The sequence below is a fragment of the Alosa pseudoharengus genome, unplaced genomic scaffold, assembly GCF_046254945.1.
Source record: "Alosa pseudoharengus isolate Yale_2024_CS ecotype anadromous, Long Island Sound unplaced genomic scaffold, YU_APseudo_1.1 YU_APseudo_1.1_scf_3, whole genome shotgun sequence".
NCBI classification, from domain to species: domain Eukaryota; kingdom Metazoa; phylum Chordata; class Actinopteri; order Clupeiformes; family Clupeidae; genus Alosa; species Alosa pseudoharengus.
Genome location: NW_027468718.1, coordinates 21,284,262 through 21,290,235, shown reverse-complemented (window position 1 = coordinate 21,290,235; position 5,974 = coordinate 21,284,262).

The following is a 5,974-nucleotide window of genomic DNA, read 5'->3' as shown; positions in this document are numbered from 1 at the left end:
GGAGAGTGTGGACTGGGTGAAAAAAAAACTTGAGTTCAAACTATGCGAGGCAAAAAAATGCACTCTGTAAAAAATATATATCTATCGCTAAGACTGCAGTGGTGCACTTAAGTAACACTGCTGAACACTGTTTTTTTTTGTTTTTTTTTGCATTGACTGAAATAATAATAACTGTGCAAAGAAAGAAAGAAAAAACTTTTGTTTTGAAGAGATGGTGTGAGGATCCGCTTTAGTGTTGGAGTAGAGGTTAGGAGGTGGGTGGAGAGAGAGAGAGAGAAACAGAGAGAGAGAGAGAGTGAAAGAGGGGACATGACTCACTGGTACACTGTGTTTCCTCGTGGGAGTCCTCTCCCCCCTTTGTGTCACTGTTCAGAGGGAAGTCATCAAGTTCTTTACTCACCAGATAGAAATCCTTACAGCACCACTGAAAACAAATAGAAAAAACATGTTTTTTCTTACTCACTACTTGTTTTAACCCAGTGATAAAACAATTTTCAATTTAAAACACTACACAGAAGTCTCACCTCCACCCATGGCAAACTTCCATGAAATAATACTTATTTATTTATTATATCCATTATTAGTCCATTCAAAATATCATTTTAAAAAATGCTGTTTGTGATACACCATAACACCACATCCTTGCCATACAGTTTGGTGTAGTATGACAAATACACCTGATTTGTTATTTATTTATTTATTTATTTATTTATTTTGGGGGGGGGGTGCTAAGGATGAGTGAGTGTGTGTGTGTTTGTGTAGGGGGTGTGGGGCTAGCTGGTGTGGAGGGAGCTGGTTTGGGCCTGGGTCAAGGAGAGAGAAGGGGGGAGACTCATTTGGAATTCAGCACAGCAACATTGCCATCTTTTGGCAGCTGGGTGTACTCTAACTCTCCACTCCCCAGGACCAGCTGCAGACACACACTGCTTGTGAGAACCTTCATCTGAACATAACCACATTGTGGCCCTCAGTGTGTGTGTGTGTGTGTGTGTGTGTGTGTGTGTGTGTGTGTGTGTGTGTGTGTCTGTGTGTGTGTGTGTGTGTGTGTGATCATGTTTGTGTCTCCTACATTGTGAAAATCAATTTGTTCTTTATAAAGTATTGGCAAAGGAAAAGCGACTGTCTGCTACAGTGATGACAATGATTTAAAAGCATAAATTTAACTAATTTCTCTTTAATCATATCAAGTCAAGTATAATTAGTTATACACCTACAGATAAAATGTCATATTAGTGAATACATCATTGCTCACATCCATATTTGGTCAATTTGTCTGTAACATGATCCATGCTCTTTTCTCATGGATTTGTGACATATCTCTGAATGACAGCCACTATCCATAACAGCTATTATTTACTGCTCAAGTCACATCATCATCACAATCAAGCTCTCAAAACCTATTCCCACATCAAACTGATTACTTAAATGACATTCTATAAACCAGGTGTGTGTGTGTGGGGGGGGGTCACATGCTTCTAAAAGGAGATCAATTGGTGACTATATAAAAATCCCAACAACAGACGCTAGTGCTTAAATAAATATTTGTCTGAATAGCCCAAGCACCCCTGCTAAAGATACCACCACCCTTAAACCCCACCCCACCCCCACTACCCCCTGTCCTTTCCCACGGTGCTGCATGGGACATCAGGGATAAGGGAGCGCATCGGCTTTGACAGCGAGTGACAATCCATCCCTCCCCGCGACTGCCATGTCACATTTCCTGATGACTTTATTGTGTGCTGTCACTGCACTGGGTCCGTGTGTCAGTCAGCCCCTGGCTGGCCCGGCGCAGGCTACAGCACAGAGCACCACTAATACCCACTCCTTCTAACTACATTAGATTTGGTGTAATGTCATTCAGCGCATGGGGCCTGATATTATCTTCCATTTGCATCAGGCGGGGGGAGGGGAGGGGGGGGGGGGCGTCGGCCAAGCCGAGGTGTCCGTGTGTTGGCGCTGATAGAGAGGGACGCTCGTCCTCCCACCCCATTCACCGCTCCGTTGACACATGTCAGGATGCAGGCTGGCCATTATGGAGCTGTTTCCCACCATCACGCTCTCTGTGGCTACGCGCTGGGTCGTTGTGTGTGTGTGTGTGTGTGTGTGTGTGTGTGTGTGTGTGTGTGTGTGTGTTGTGCTTTTTATCAGGGCTGGACATGATGTCTCACTCAGGCCAATACTAGCACAAGCCACACTCATCCTTTTTTTGTTCATTTTTGTTTTTGAGTGTGAGAGATTGGTGTATGTTTATATATGTGTGTGTGTGTGTGTGTGTGTGTGTGTGTGTATGTGTGTGTGTGTGTGTATGTGTGTGTGTGTGTAGGGGGGGGGGGGGGTCATATGGTTCTAAAAGGAGATCAATTGGTGACTATATAAAAATCTCTGAAATGTGAAATACAAAAGTGATACGTAATTTTTGGAGGGAAAGAGTATTACTCATATTTTATGTTTTTCTTACAGAATTTACAACAGGAAAATGTCATGTGTATAAAACACTCTGGAGAACATGTAATAGCACCTGTCACGCGTACCAGACCTCGTGCAATGACAGATAATCACTGTTCTCCTGTGGCTCCTGCACATTACCCAACGCTAGGCTCACTCTTTTTTTCTGCCCTAATTCCCTCTCCATTTTACAAGTCACTACATTTAAAGCCGCATATTCACTCTAATAGTTTCCCCTTAAACACCTCTGTATTTCGCATAGCTAGTTTATTTAGACTTAATACTGCAGTATCCTAATCATCACTGAGACCACACACATCAATACTGACTTTAAAAAATGACTGTGTACATATGTCTTTTTTTATGTCACATGAAATGGATGACTATTGTAAAACCAACACGCCAAAGGTAACCAACTCCCTTTTTTACTGACAATGCACTTTCTCCTATCAGCAGCCCTGAACCTAATTAAATGTATTTAGCATCATAAATATTCTAGGGGGACAGGTTGACACAGTGAATTAATGCCTCAGCCTAATCCCAGAGCCTCTCAATTATTGTCCATGGCCAAGGAGCTGCCCAGTGCAGAGTAAATGGGACTCCATGTGTTTCTTATGAATGAAGTTCGCATTAGTTTTCTGTTCAGAGAGAGGCACACCACATAAATCTCACAGGGGAAGCTGACTGGGGGTGGGGTGTGGGATGTGTTGGGGGGGGGGGGGCACCTGACAACATGCAAGACTATGCAAGATGTCTCTATTCCCCCTCCAGTGGCTCCAGAAACATCCCCAGTCCGGCATCACATGAGGAATGAAGGCGGGTTAATGAATGCACAATGTGATAAGCTCTATGATTTGTGAGGTTTCATACCAGTAAAAAAGGACATATGCTACATGCATAGGCTCAGCAACAGCTTGGACATGTCATATCCTGTGAAATTAATGAGCATGGCTGCTTTTGTGTTCTGGCAAAAAAAAAGTGGAGATCAGGAGAAATACAGTCATTGCAAGATGCTGTTTTGTGTCCTTTCTCTTATTTTGTTTTCAATGCTGCATTGTGTACATCAAAGTCTATCTTCTGACCAGAGTAAGGATGGACGAAAGCATAGCCATATCTTATATAATCTCTCTCGACCCTCTCATAATATTTAGGAAACTCCTCACAAAGCAATAGAAAAAAACAACCCAGCAATCAAATAAGTAGCAAACCCAGCAATCAAATAACAGTATTAACTTTCCCCTAAATGAGCTGAGAGGCAGTGTTATGCGAGTGATGGAGATGATTGGGGTGAGGAAGGGGGATGTTAGGGGGCCTCCTTGGCTCCAGTGGTGTAGGCTACGTGTTATGCAGGACTACGCAGTATACCCACTTAAAAGGCATCACCATCTCAGTATACCCACTTAAAATAGGCGAGGATACGTATTAACATTTGGGGTTGATCACAGTATACCCACTACAGCTAACTACTAGATCACAGTATATCCACTACAGCTAACTACTAGATCACAGTATATCCACTACAGCTAACTACTAGATTACAGTATATCCACTACAGCTAACTAGACTACACCACTGCTTGGCTCTGACTGTTCAGCTAAAAGACTTGAGTAGAGGGAGGGAGGTGGGTTAAGGTGGGGTGCTAGGAGGCAGGTTCACTCCGAGCTGGGCAGGGCTGGCCTCTCCTCTGCTCTGCTCTGTCTCAGCTTTGATGTTTAGTGGAGGGGAAGTGACTGGAAGCAAACTGTTGTGTCGCTGCCACAGAGCAGCGCCGTCATCCCCCACCACGTCAACATTTCAACAGGCACGGCACGGCAACTGCTCACCTTACCACTTCTCCTTCACAGTCTCCCCGCAGTACCACTCCGCCAACACCCCCACCCCCTACCCCAGCACCGCTGTTGCAGCCACCACCCTCTGGAGGGAGGGGGGAGTTTTTGGACGTCTTCCTCGAGGCTTGAAGCCCTTCCCAAGTCCTCACCCTTGAAGAGGACATCGTCGCAAAGCTTATTTGTTTTGGTTTTTTATGTTTGTTCCTTTGGTTGCTGTGGCTTAGGCGCGCAGCGAGACCTGTTCCGCTGCTTGGCCCCACCATGACTAACAGGTAACCAAGCACCAAAAAAGCACCGTGGGAATAGGCACAGACACACCAGCAGGGCTCCTCCACCCCCCCCCCCCACATCCCTTCCCTTTTAACGCCTGATCCCGTTCTCATTTTCACCCTCTGTTCCTCTCTCTCCGCCGCAGAGAGTCTACCTTCGAGCTCGAGCCCCCGTAATTGCAATTTGTGTGTGAGCTAAACTAATTTTACGACACCGAACACCTGTATTCATCTCCATATTAATAGAAAACAAGAGGTATAAATCCCCATTTTCCAGCAGCTGGTGTCACGCGAGATGTTCCTTCAGGGAGAGAGAGGCTGCCTCGGCTGCACATTAAAATATTGTTCCCCTCGTCTCCCCTGCTCCTGGGGTGCTTCTTCCCTGGGCAGGAATCAGATATCATAATTACGAACATCACCGGATCGACATCAGTACTTTTTTGACACCTGTAATATCCATATATGCCATTGCACATTTAAGCGCCACCATAAAAAGAGGTGTTCTCTCTGTTGAGTTATGACAGGAGGGAGGGCGAGATACGGCACACAGCTGTCCATCGTCAGGCTTCATTTCAACAGAGAGAGAGAGAGAGAGAGAGAGAGAGAGAGAGAGAGAGAGAGAGAGAGAGAGAGAGAGAGAGAGATGGAGGGGGGGTGGAGAGAGGGAGAAATCAGGGAGAGGCAGTTGAAGTGAGAAGGAAGTGACTGATGGTCTCATTCGAGTCCGACACAACCACATTCTGCTGGAACTACCTGGCACAGGAGAGAAGCGGGCTTTACTGTCGTACTCAAAGGGGAAAGTGAAACTGCAGCTTAGCGTGTCTCTCTGTCCATTTCAAAATGTAACACTTCAAGTGAAGTAACATTTGACAAAGCAACATATGTCTTAACTTAAAGTTAATTAAATGTAAATTTTAAAGAATCACATAACACCAGAAAGCCCACATCTAATAGTATTACTATCAATTTCCCGAAAGTGTTTGCCATTATTCCCGTGAATGGCAGGCTCTCACTGAGAGGAAAAAAGGCATGTGTCCATTTGAAAAGTTCTCTGGAGGAATGTGACTTTTCTTCGGTGGCCTGGACTACTGAGAGCCACTGTCAGGTCAGACGCTACAAAGCCACGAGCATTGTACGCACGCCATGTCCGCTCATTAGACACACCTCGCGTGGCCGTATAATGAACTTAAGACAATGCTAATTAATGGCAGGGAACAAAGGCTCTTCCGTTTAAAAAAGCAGGGAGCCTCTGAGCCTTTCGCTTGTATGACAATGTTTAAGCCACCCTAAGCCACAGGCGACACAGCACTGGGGTGGGGGGGAGCAGATGTGGGTGAGGTGTGTGTGGGGGGGGGGGGGTGTGAGCCCGAGTGTGGCAGAGGCGAGCCACGGGTAGGTCATGGGGGGGGGCGCGGCTCGGCAGAACTGCTG